At 39.8% G+C, this 13,291-nt stretch overlaps 2 pseudogenes; one reads left to right on the top strand and one right to left on the bottom strand.

Moving 5' to 3' along the window:
* Positions 1-2,525: 2,525 nt before the first annotated feature.
* Positions 2,526-4,181, top strand: LOC140532370 (sorting nexin-7 pseudogene; annotated as a pseudogene).
* Positions 4,182-10,164: 5,983 nt separating this feature from the next.
* LOC140531044 (large ribosomal subunit protein eL29 pseudogene) lies at positions 10,165-10,772 on the bottom strand (annotated as a pseudogene).
* Between the last annotated feature and the right edge of the window lie 2,519 nt (positions 10,773-13,291).

Raw genomic sequence — 13,291 nt, 5'->3', positions numbered from 1 at the left:
CACGAGTAAATGGAACTTTCCATAAAATAATAAGCAGTACTACGTAAAGTTTTCAGCAAGCATTATAGGCAATGGGTAAAAGCTAGATGCATTTCCAGTAAGATCCGGGGTGAAACAAGGATGTCCATTATCCCCATTGTTATTCAACATGGTACTAGAAATGTTAGCATTAGCAGTAAGAGAAGAAAAAGAAATTGAAGAAATTAGAATAGGCAGTGAAGAAACTAAGTTATATATCTTTGCACATGATATGATGATATGTGTGTGTTTATCCTTCGTTGCCAAAGAAGGCCATGTCATCAGAGAAATAACGACATGACTTCCATTTGACTTTGTTTTTGAGTGAGGGAGGGCTGTATAGGTCACCAGCCTCACTTCTCCTGCAGAGCCATCTGAATCCAGTGACCAGATATTCATCAGAATGACTAGAGATGACCCAGGATGAGGCAATTGGGGTAAAGTGACTTGCCTAAGGTCACACAGCTACTGAGTGTTAAGTGTCTGAGCTGAAATTTGAACTCAGGTTCTCCTGACTCCTGCACTGAGGATCTATCCACTGCACCACCTAGCTGCTCCTATGATGATATACTTAGAGAATCCAAGCAAATCAAGTAAAAAACTACTTGAAATAATAAACAACGTTGGCAATGTCACAAGTTACAAAATAAACTCCCACAAATCATCTGCATTTCTATATATTACTAACAAAGCCCAACAGAAAAAGATAGAAAGAGAAATTACATTTAAAGGTATGGTAGGCACTATAAAACGTTTAGGAGTCAACTTGCCAAAACAAACTCAGGGACTACATGAACACAATTACAAAACACTTTTCACACAAAGAAAGTAAGATATAAGTAAGTGGAAAAACATCAGTTGCTCGTGGGTAAGCCAAGCCAATATAATAAAAATGATGATTCTATCTAAATTAAGTTGCTTATTCAGTGGCATACCAACGAAACTAACAGGTAATTATTTTCTAAAGCTAGAAAAATAATATCAAAATTCATCTGGAAGAGCAATATCAAGGGAACTAATGAAAAGAAATGCTAGGAAAGGTGGCTTAACCCCACCAGATCTCAAATTGTATTATAAAGCATCAGTCATCAGAATCACTTGGTACTGGCTAAGAAACTGATGAGGAGACCAGGGGAATAGGTTAGGTACCCAAGGACCTCAGCTTCTTGGATAAGAACGTACTGTTTGACAAAAATTGCTCGGAAAACTGGATAACAGCGTGGCCGAAACTGGGCATAGACCAAGAATAAAGTCCAAATGGATACAAGATCTATGTATAAAGATTGATACTGTAAACAATTTAGGGGAGCAAGAAATAGTGTATTTGTCCGATTTGTGGAGGATGGAGAAATTTATGACCCCAAAAGAGATAGAGAACATGATGAAGTGCAAAATGGATAATTTTGAATACATTATATCAAAAAGTTTTTGCAGAGACAAACCCAATGCAACCAAGATTAGGAGGGAAGTAGAAAATTGGGAAAAAATTTTCATGACTAGTGTCTGTGATAAAGACGTCATTTCTAAAATATATAGAGAACTGAGTCAGATATACAAGAATACAAATCATTTTTCAGTTCATAAATGGTCAAAGGATATGAACAGGGAATTTTCAGAAGAAATTAAAGTTATCTATAATCATATGGAAAAATGCTATAAATCACTATTGATTAGAGAGATGCAAATCAAAACATCTCTGAGGTACCACATTCCACCTATCAGATTGGCTAAAATGACAAAACAGGAAGATGAAAACTGCTGAAGAAGATTGTGGAGAGCTGGAACACTAAGTCATTGTTGGTGGAGCTGTGAGCTGATCCAGCCCTTCTGGAGAGCAATTTGGAACTATGCCCAAAGGGCCAAAAAATGTGCATACCCTTTCTCCCAGCAATACCCCTTCTAGGACTGTATCCCCAAGAGAGCATAAAAACAGGAAACAGTCTCACATGTGCAAAAATATTTATTGCAGCTGTCTTTGTGGTGGCCAAAAACTGGAAATCAAGGGGATGCCCACCAATTGGGGAATGGCTGGATAAATTGTGGTATATGAATATAATGGAATACTATGGTGCTATAAGAAATGATGAACAGGAAGACTTCAGAGAAGCCTGGAAAGACTTACATGAAGTGATGCTGAGTGAAAGGGGCAGAACCAGTAGAACTTTGTACACTGCAACAACCACAGTGTGATAGGAATTTTTCTGGTAGACTTAGTACTTCTTTGCAATGCAATGACTTAAAAAATTTTCAGTGGACCTTTGAGGCAAAATGCCTTCCACATCTAGAGAAAGAAGTATGGAATTTGATCACAGAATGAAGCAGGACATTTTCTTTTCTATTGTGTTTTGTTTTTGTGTTGTTTTATGATTTCTCCCATTCATTTTAATTCTTCTATGCTACATGACTAATGTGAAAATGTGTGTAATAAGAATGTATGTGTAGAACCCATATAAGATTGCATGCCAACTTGGGGAGGAAGTGGCAAGAAGGGGGAGAAAGGCGGGGGCGGCGGCAGCAGGGCGGGCAGCGATGGCGGGGAGAGCCCCCGCGGAGGCCGTGGGGCCGCAGCCCTGATGCAGCCCGAGGTGCTGGACCTGGATGAGGACGAGGATGACCTGGAGGTCTTCAGCAAGGATGCCTCACTGATGGACATGAACTCTTTCAGTCCTTTGATGCCAACATCCCCTTTATCCATGATAAACCAATACAAGTTTGAAGATGAGCCAGACTCAAAGGACCTTTTCATTACAGTTGACGATCCCGAAAGCCACATTACTACAATTGAAACTTTCATCACCTACAGAGTTACAACTAAGACATCTCGGGGTGAGTTTGATTCTAGTGAATTTGAAGTTCGAAGACGTTACCAAGATTTCCTTTGGTTAAAGGGAAAACTTGAAGAAGCACATCCCACCCTCATTTTTCCTCCTTTGCCAGAAAAATTCATAATGAAAGGCATGGTGGAACGGTTTAACGATGACTTCATTGAGACTTGAAGAAAGGCACTGCATAGATTCTTAAATCGAATTGCTGATCACCCAACTTTAACTTTTAAAGAAGACTTCAAAGTGTTTCTTACTGCACAAGCCTGGGAGCTCTCTTCACACAAGAAACAAGGTCCTGGATTGCTTAGCAGGATGGGGCAGACAGTCAGAGCTGTAGCATCCTCAGTGAGAGGAGTTAAAAACCGCCCAGAGGAGTTCACTGAAATGAATGATTATGTGGGAACATTTAGCCAGGAGATAAACTTAATAGACAAAATATCTCATAGAATTTACAAGGAAGAAAAGGAGTATTTTGAAGAAATGAAGGAATATGGACCAATCTACACCTGGTGGTCAGCATCGGAAGAGGACCTGGTTGACTCCCTGAAAGGTGTGGCCAGCTGCATTGACAAGTGCTGTAAGGCCACTGAAAGACGAATATTTGACCTTTCTGAGACACTGCTTCCAGTTGTACATGAATATGTTCTTTATAGTGAAATATTAATGGGAGTTATGAAAAGAAGAGACCAAATTCAAGCAGAACTGGATTCCAGAGTTGAAGCTTTGACCTACAAAAAGACTGAAAAGGAGGTGCTTTCATAAGAGATCGGAAAACTAGAAGATAAGGTGGAATGTGCTAATAATGCTCTGAAAGCTGACTGGGACAGATGGAAACAAAACATGCAAAATGATATCAAATTGGCATTTACAGACATGGCTGAGAAAAACATCAGCTACTATGAGCAGTGCCTTGCCACATGGGAGTCCTTCCTTACAACACAAACTGACCTTCATCTGGAAGAAATATCCGAAGATAAACCTTGAGTATACCTAAGGACTTTTTGCCTAACCTTGGTGATATAGTGCCTCCCAACCAAAGACATTCTTCATGGTGTGGGCTGTATTTAATATAACCAGGTCAAAATGCAGTCACTATATCTGGAAAGCCAATAATTTGAAAACTCAGGTACTCCAGGGTTCTCACCTGCATTTTGATCATGGTATACATATATGTGTATATATATATTGCTTACTTTTAACTCATTTATTCCAAAATTTTTGTCTGTAAGTACTTGCAAATGGTAATTGTTTTCTCAAATATTCTACATTTGGAATGTGACATTTTCAATAGGTTGTAAAGGCTCCACTGAATAAAAGAGTTTAATAAGAAAAAAAAAAGGGGGAGAAAATTTAAAACTTATGGAAATTATTGTTGAAAACTGAAAGCAAATTAATTAATCATAAAAATGAATAGTAATAATAAGAGACTCTTCTCGAGTGAAAGGCACACCATCCTCCGAAGTAGAGAAGATGTTTGGGGAAGTTTGGCTCAAACTTAGAGAGCACATGTGGCCAAAGACTAAACTCCCACCTCTTACATATCGGGAATCTTTGGGTACCTTGGCTGAGTCCTGAAGAGGGATCTTTCTGATGAACTTTGAGAACATAACGGTATAGAGGCATGACATTTTTTCCCTCTAGAGCAGAGATGCTCAGTGATGTAGATTTTCCATTTAGTCCCCTTGCTCTTGGAATGCTGCTACTGGCTCCAGTGAACACTAATACCAATGCCTGTGGGAAATCCACATCCTTCCATACTTTTGAAATTTCACTGACGAATGAGGAAAGCAGTTTTTTTTTCAAGCAAGCACCGCTGAAGTGGGCATTACTTCAACTTCTAAGAAATTTTTTCCTTGCCTATCTCCCTCTCTTTCCATTTTCATGAGAACCAAATAATAAAGGGCTGAGGGGAAACTGAGCTATCTGGAACACAGATGTCATCTTTAGCAGAGTCCAGTCAAAATCTTTTAGTGAATCAGATTCCCCATTAGAAAATTAAGCAGAAATCACAAGAAAGTTAAAGCGTAAATCTGATGGAGGTGCCCTAGGTAAGTAGCAAGAGAAATATTAAAAACATATCAAATGTCTGTACGTACTAATTACCAGGTTGGTTGTTATGTGTTTCAGAAGAATTTGTCCCCTGGAGGAAAAGCTTTTCAATTAATTAGATAGAAAAAGCTGGTCATAGCCAAGTAACAGAATGGCAGACCTTCACTTTCAGGGGAAAATTGCTAAGATTACATTGTGTGTGAAGGACCTCCTTCCTCTCCAAGCAAGGCACAAGCCCCTGGGTGCCTGGCGGAAAAGAGAGATTGTACCTCACTCTTATTCTTCTATTGAAGAGGCAGCACCTGGAATCAGGACTGTAGTCAAAGCCAGACATTTAAAGCGGGCAGAAATCTCCAACCACCTGCTCAGTGAAAGCAGAAGGAATGGGATCGAGGAACAATTTCCCCACAATGCTCCTCAGCACAGCAGAACATTGTGTGGCTAACATCATACACCTGAAAAGTCAAGCAAAGTTTGAGATATGGCATGCCTAGACAAATAGGTTGCCCTGCAACTTGAGAGCCATGGATATGCCTGCTCTCTCTGTCTCTCTGTCTCTCTGTCTCTCTGTCTCTCTCTGTCTCTCTCTGTCTCTCTCTGTCTCTCTCTCTCTCTCTCTCTCTCTCTCTCTCTCTCTCTCTCTCTCTCTCTCTCTCTCTCTCTCTCTGCCTCTCTCTCTCTCTCTCTCTCTCTCTCTCTGCCTCTCTCTCTCTCTCTCTCTCTGTCTTTCCTCCCTCTTGCCCTGATGTACACTAAAAGCAAACTAAGAAACAGTCAGCAACAGCTGAGTTGGGACTCAACAGCTGATAGTATTTTTCAAGCAAAAACCTTGCTTTTGGCCTTTTTTTCTTTTATATACCCTCTCTTCCCCAACATGCTCCCTGCACAGACATGGAACTTCTCAAACCTTAGCTGTAGTGTGATCTAGACAGGGGTACTCAATAGATGTTGAATAAAGAAGTGTTTGGAATTATGTCATGCCCTGAAGGGAGATAATGGAGTCTGCAAATAGAGCAGAGGAGATGATTAGGAAGATGTCCATTAGTTGAGAGATACTAGAAACCATCCATTTACTGTTGGTTCCATATCAGCATGTGAAAGCATATGCAGATGGAGAAAAAGGATTTTTTTTTGGGGGGGGGTGGTGGTTCTCAAGGCAGTCTCCAAGTCCAGTTCTCTAGTCTCACAAAAGCTGCAGATGTATGATCCACCAATGGTGATACATGAGGTCAACTAACATCATTAGCTTGTCTGTATCCCGCCACTGCCTTTCCCCTGCCTTCAGGATGGTGAGGAGGAGGAGGAGGAAGAAGACGATGATAATGAGAACAATGCTGGTGGTAATTATGGGGGAGAGCCCACCTGTGTTTTCATCAGTCTAGGAGAATACTGAGACAACATCCTTTAGCAATGGAGATTAACAACTGCTCTCCAATTTATAGTCTTAGAAAGAATTGCCCAGGGAACTGAGAGGTTAAATGACTTGATTAGGGTCACAGACAGAATATGTTGAAAATAGGATGTGAATGCAGGTGAAGAATGGCATAAATATATATTACCTGCTGTGTGTCAGGGAGGGACTGTGATAAACGCTTTTGCAAATATGATCTCACTTGACCCTCACAACATCACTATAAGGTGAGTGTTGTTATTGTCTCTATTTTACAGTTCAAGAAACTGAGGCAAATGGAGGATGGATAACTTACCCAGGGTCAAATACCTAGTAAGTGTCTGAGGTCACATTTGAATTCAAGTCTTCCTTACTCTGGGTCCAGCATTGTATCCACTAGACCACCTAGCTATCCATTCCTTCAATCCTCTAGAATCAGCCAGCTCTTAATCCATTATAACATATTTACAAAAAGTGATGATGATGATGATGATGATGATGATGATGATGATGATGATGATGATGATGATAGACAGGATAGGTAGGTGATATATAAAAATAGATTGCATATTTATGTAAACACGTATACATGTGTATATATGTGTGTGTATGCATACATACATATACACAGACATACACACAAACCACATTAAGGCATTTTACACGCATTACCTAATTAGATACATTACTTAATTTACATAAATTTACCTCAATGACTTTTTTCATAGGCACTATAAATATTGCTACCCCAATTACAGATGAGGAAAATGAGGCACAGAGAAGTTAAATCATCTATCATCAGATAAGAAATGTTGAAGGCAGAACATCAAAGAGCACAATTGACTGCAGAAACTATTAAACGACTCTTGTGTCTCCAGCTGTCACACACCTACCTCTCTGACCTTTCTTTTCCATTTGTTTCAGATCAGAGCACACAAGATATTCCTTGTTATTGTAACTGAACAAAGCTGCTTCTCCATATGTTTGAAGTGCAGAGGAGCACCTCTTCTCATATGACCAAGATCTTCCTGGTAGGAAATGAGCTTGGGACCTGCTTATTGGCCTTCTAGATGACAGGGCCAGAGCATCCTGTCTAGGGGAAGGAGGAGGGTATGACTGTATGGCAGAAAAGAACTATATTGATGATTCCTACAGAAACAAGACATAGGCATTGTGATGGCAGATGGACCCATAAAATGCCTCCTTGGACTTGGCAGTACTGGTTTGCTTGTTTTCTAGTTAAAAGAATGACCAAAGCAATGTTACTAGAAGAATGAAGAGCTGGAAGAGTAACAAGAAGCCCCTAGGGAGCCTCCAGACCAGAGGACCTTCTACCTTCTGAGTTTCCTCCAATCCTAAGATGCAGCACACAGCCCCTTCCTAGGTTGTTACCTAATCCAATTCATATATGAAAGAAAATCTTGCTATCTCCTATCCAATAGATTTCACCTAGTGTGAAGTCCGGTGACCCTAGCAAGTCTTTTAACCTCTGTCTCAGTTTCCTCAGCTAGGAATAGCAACAATACCTACCTCCTAGGATTGTTGTGAGGATTAAATGAGATAAAATTGGTAAATCATTTAGCAGAACGCCTGGCATGTAATAGTTGGTACAAATAATTATTTCCTTCCTTCTCAATTCCCTTCCCTCCCCTCATTCCCTTCCCACTTTGGAGGCAGCCCAGCCCCCTTCATAGGGAGCTCCAGTTGTGTTCTTTTATATATTCTTTAACATATACACACACGTGTGTGTGTATGCATATATGTATGTATACATGTATGTATGTATATACATACACATATATGTGTGTTTATGTGTAGTCTGATTTAGGCTCTTCCTTAGTCTCAGCTTATTTTTTTTTCTCACTCTCTGGGGTAAAACACAACAGGTGCGAATTTCCTCTCCTATGGTGACCTTTCAAAAACTGATCTATGCTAAGCAGATTTTCTCCCCTGTTAAACAGGGTTAGGGTTCTTTGAGGTTTCTCATAGCTGTGAAAATATGGCACTCTCTGTGTGACCTGCAGCCCCACAGTTGACTGGAGAGAGAAGAGGATTTGAACTCAGAACTCATTCAGCACTAAGGAACTCTGTAGACCCTGAGGTACATAGCCTCCAGTTAAGAACACAAATTTGTATTTAGAAAGGAACGTGAGAAAATCGAATGTGTCATGTCCCACAAATATGTGACCACACAAAGTTAAGGCTTTATTTTAATGGCATCATGAGAGGACTTCTCTGCCTGTGCACTGCTTCCCAAGGTCCAGGTCCTTTTGTTTGCTTTCATGCAAAGTATTATAGGATCTCTGGACTCTGGGCAAGCATCTTCCTCCAATATGGCACCAAGGACCTGAGCCTTGGTTCTTGGACTGAGTATTGGACCAGCTAGATTGTAACAAACTAAACCAAAGGAAAACCCAACAGAAGCCACTGCCTCTGTTCAGAGCTACTCCATCCTCTGCACTCCTGCTTAGTGTAGATCAGTTTTTGAAAGGTCACCATAGGAGAGGAAATTCGCACCTGTTGTGTTTTACCCCAGAGAGTGAGAAAAAAAAATAAGCTGAGACTAAGGAAGAGACTAAATCAGACTACACATAAACACGCATATATGCGTATGTGTGTATGTATACACATACATACATGTATACATACATATATGCATACACACACGGAAGAGAAAGGAATGAGTATTTATTGATCACCTACTCTATGTTAGGCCCTGTGCTAAGCACTTTGCAAATATTTCATTTCACCCTTGCACAATCCAGCAAATTGATCCTGTCATTATCTGCATTTATTTTGTTGAGGAAAATGAGATAAACCAAGGTTTACTTAAGGTTCTCACAACAAGGAAGTATCTGAGGCTGGATGTGTGTTCAAGTCTTCCTCATTCCAGGCCCAGGGCTTGATACACTACACCACCAGCTATCTCATTTCAGCAAGACGAAAACAAAAAAGTCCTGATAATTGGTGCTATTCATGAGTGGCACAGGAGAATAATGCACCTATTCCTACTGAAAACACTGGGGAGTATAGGAATAAATGGAGCCTTTCTCAAAATACTAAATACTATCTACCTAAAACCATCAGCAAGCATTAAATGCAACAAGAATAAGCTAGATACATTTCCAGTAAGATCAGGGGTGAAACAAGGATGTTCATTCTCACCACTGATATTCAACATGGTACTAGAAATGTTAGCATTAGCAATAAGCGAAGAAAAAGAAATTGGAGTAATTAGAACAGGCAAAGAAGAAACTAAATTTTCACTCTTTGCAGATGATATGATTAGAGAATCATGTAAAAAACTACTTGAAATAATTAACAACTTTGTCAAAGTTGCAGGATACTAAATAAACCTATATAAATCATCTCTATTTCTATATATTACTAATAAAGCCCAACAAGAGATAGAGAATTCCCACTTAAAATTACTGCAGACATTATAAAATATTTGGAAGTTTATCTGCCAAAACAAACACAGGAACTATATGAACACAATTACCAAACGCTTTTCAAATAAATAAAGTCAGATCAAAATCATTGGAAAAGCATCAGTTGTTTGTGGGTAGGCCAAGCTAATATAATGAAACTGACAATTCAACCTAAATTAATTTATTTATTCAGTGCAACACCCATCAAACCACCAAAAAAAAGTGTTTTATAGAGTTAGAAAAAGTAATATCAGAATTCTTCTGGAAGAACAAAATGTCCAGAATATCAAGGGAATGAATGAAAAGAATTGTTGGGGAAGGTGACCTAGCCATACCACATCTTTTTTTTTTTTTTGACTCACCATTTCCTTTATTTATATGAAATAGTGAATAATGATACCTCAGTTGGGAAAAATAGGTGGTTTAGGGTTTTCCTTCTGTCCTGAAACATCTATTTTGAAGGTTTGGGACTAGCAACTTTAGTGCCAGCATCTTTGGGTTTGGACTCGGCAGGCTTGGTATCAGTAGGCTTAGCAGCCTTAGAATCACCGGGCTTTGTGGCTTTGGCTGCTTTGGGATCAGACTTGGCAGTCTTGGGGCCATATTTGGTGGCCTTGGGATCAGTGGGCTTGGCAGATTTGGGGTCAGTGGGCTTGGTGGCGTTGGGGTCAGTGGTTCTGGAAACCTTAAAGTCAGGCTTCATGATCCTGGAGCCTGAACATTTAATGCTGACCCTAGAGTCTGGATGCTTTGTGGTGATCTTGCGACCTGCACGCTGGGCACTGCCCTTGGGATCTTGGTCCTGAGGAGCTTGGCCTTAGAGGCCTTGATGCTCAAGGACTTGATGACCTCTGCTTGAGCCTTGATGGCTTTGGCGTTTTGGGCCTGCATCTTCTTCAGTTCCTTCCGATTGTGTTTCTTGGCAAAATGCATGCTTCTCAGAAACTTGGGGTCAACACCTTTCAGAGACTTGTATCTCTGTGACCTAGGTTTCTTGATGCTGTTTCTGTGTCATTTTCGTGATTGGTTGTAGGTGGTATGGTTCTTAGACTTAGCCATCTTTACACCACAGCCTGCACTGCCAGGTGCTCCACCTACCAGAAGAGGCCCCATACCACATCTTAAATTGCATTATAAAGCAACAATCATCAAAACCACTTGGTACTGGCTAAGAAATAAAGGGGTAGAACAGTGGAATAAGTTAGGTGCTCAAGATACAGTAGTCAATGAATATAGCAGACTACTGTTTGATAAATCCAAGGACCTCTGCTTCTGGGATAAGAACTCACTGTTTGACAAAATCTGCTGGGAAAACTGAAAAATAGTGTGGCAAAAATTGGTCATAGACCAATACCTGACACTGTATACCAGAATAAAGTCCAAATGGGCACACAATCTAGGTATAAAGGCTGATACTACAAACAAATTAGGGGAGCAAGGAATAGTTGATTTTTCATATTTGTGGAGAATGGTGAAATTTGTGACCAAACAAAAGATGGAAAACATTTAGTCATTTTGGAGAGGAATTTAGAACTATACCCAAAGGGCTGCAAAAAATGTGCACACCCTTTGATCCAGAAATACCACTTCTAGGGCTATATCCCAAAGAGATCATGAAAATGGTAAAAGGACCCATATGCACAAAAATATTCATAGCGATTCTTTTTGTGGTGGCCAAGAACTGGAAATCTAGGGAGTGCTCATCAGTTTGGGAACGGCTGAGCAAGTTGTAGTATATGAATTTAAAGGAATATTATTGTGCTGTAAGAAATGATGAACAGGTGGTCTTCAGAAATACTTTGATGGACTTATATGAACTGATGTTTAGTGAAGTGAGTAGAACCAGGTAAACATTAAACAGAGGAACAGTCCCAGTGTATGAGGAATGCCATTCCCTAAAGATTCTTGTTTACATATCAAGCCAGGTGGTAGCCCCAGAAAATCTGAAACTTCTGTGCTGTCCCATATCTCCAGGTGCAGGCCTGAAACAAGAAAAAGATGCCCCAAATGGCCAAGGGTCACTCAATGACAATTTGGATTTTGTTAGGTCTTAGCCCTACAGGTAAAAGAGACATTAGGGATCAGCTAGTCAGATACTCCTTATTTTATACATAAGGAAACTAAAGCACAGGAAGGAAAAGTGATTTACCCAAGGTCACAGAGACAAGAGCTATCAGAAATAGGATTTGCACTCTGACTCTAAGGTCAGTGACCTTTCCACTGTAGGCTCCATTACTCTCTATGTATTCACTCATTTCTATTCTATGGCTGCCCTCTGCTCCCCACTCTCCCCCTACACACAGACTGTGGTAAAGCTAAAAAAAAAAAAAACATAATCAGAAAGAAAAGCCAAATAAAGTTGAGAAGACAGATAGCTTCTGTGTTCTGAGGGTTGGAGCTGAACTATTGCTACATCACCTTCCTAGGATACCTATGCAAAATGACATGGTCTTAGCCCTAGGTTGTGCCCATAGTAAGGAATGAACATGTATGTTCATTCTATATAAAGAGGTCAGGCTTAATATTTCTCCAATGTACTCTGCAGTTTCCTAGTGCAGAATCACAAGGCTGCAGAAAATGACTCTCAGAAAGGAAAGGTAACTGCAGAGACTCATATCCATCCACTGCCTCTGGTCTGACCCCAGTAGCCCAGAATTCTTAGCCAGGGAATACCATGCTGCTGAGCTATTTATGTAACATTTATTAAGCAGAGTTTAATGGTGGTGACATTTTAATCTAATTCATCAATTTAATCGTTTTCCTGAAAATGCTCCATTTGCTCAGACACTCCGTGTTTCTTTACAATTCTCACTAATATTTTTTTTCTTGTTCATTTACTATTGAGTCAGGGATTCTTGAAACAGTATGTTCAATCCAGAAAACTGTAACATCAGAAAAAACATTATCATTAAAAGGCTCTTTAGATTAAGAAGTGGTAAGCAATTATCATTTTACAGGGTTTTTCCCCCTCATTTGTCTCTATGATGGCAAATCATTGGGCCCAAGACAAGCATTCATGGGAATCCATGTCTATATGCCAGGGGTCATTTTTGGAAGTGCAGCTGTATATTACTATGAAGTTCCAATTTATAATGTGTATTCTTCCCTAAAGAAAAAAAAATCTTTAGTAGAGCTTTCTGGTAATGACCATGACAAATATGGCCCATCAGCCAAAGAGTTTTAGCTCCAGATCTTTCTACTAAGCCAGTAGAATATCTACCACAGATGAAATAATGACTGGAAAAATGATGCCATTCAGAATCCTAGATTGGTCAACGGGCATTATAGGTGCTGACTCTCCAATTCCAGGAATGTACATTTATACAACTCTCAATATGTGCCTTCTTCTGAAGCTTGGGCAGGACAGAGAAAAGATTCAGTACATAGCCCAGGGTCTAGCATAAAGGGAACATTTAAAAATGCTCCTTGGCTTTCCAAGACTTAATTCTCACACTCGGAGTGAATATTTTCTGGGGACAATCTGTGACTTCTTTTTTTTTATTGGAATTTCATTTTCCATATTCAGGTGTTAGGGCAGTTCTCTTCTGTTATTGCCTTCATGGTGGTTTTAAGGTTTT

The sequence above is a fragment of the Notamacropus eugenii genome, chromosome 3 (genome assembly GCF_028372415.1).
Source record: "Notamacropus eugenii isolate mMacEug1 chromosome 3, mMacEug1.pri_v2, whole genome shotgun sequence".
In the NCBI taxonomy this organism is placed as follows: domain Eukaryota; kingdom Metazoa; phylum Chordata; class Mammalia; order Diprotodontia; family Macropodidae; genus Notamacropus; species Notamacropus eugenii.
The sequence above is the reverse complement of the archived record's forward strand: the minus strand, read 5'-3'. Positions and strand labels throughout refer to the sequence as shown.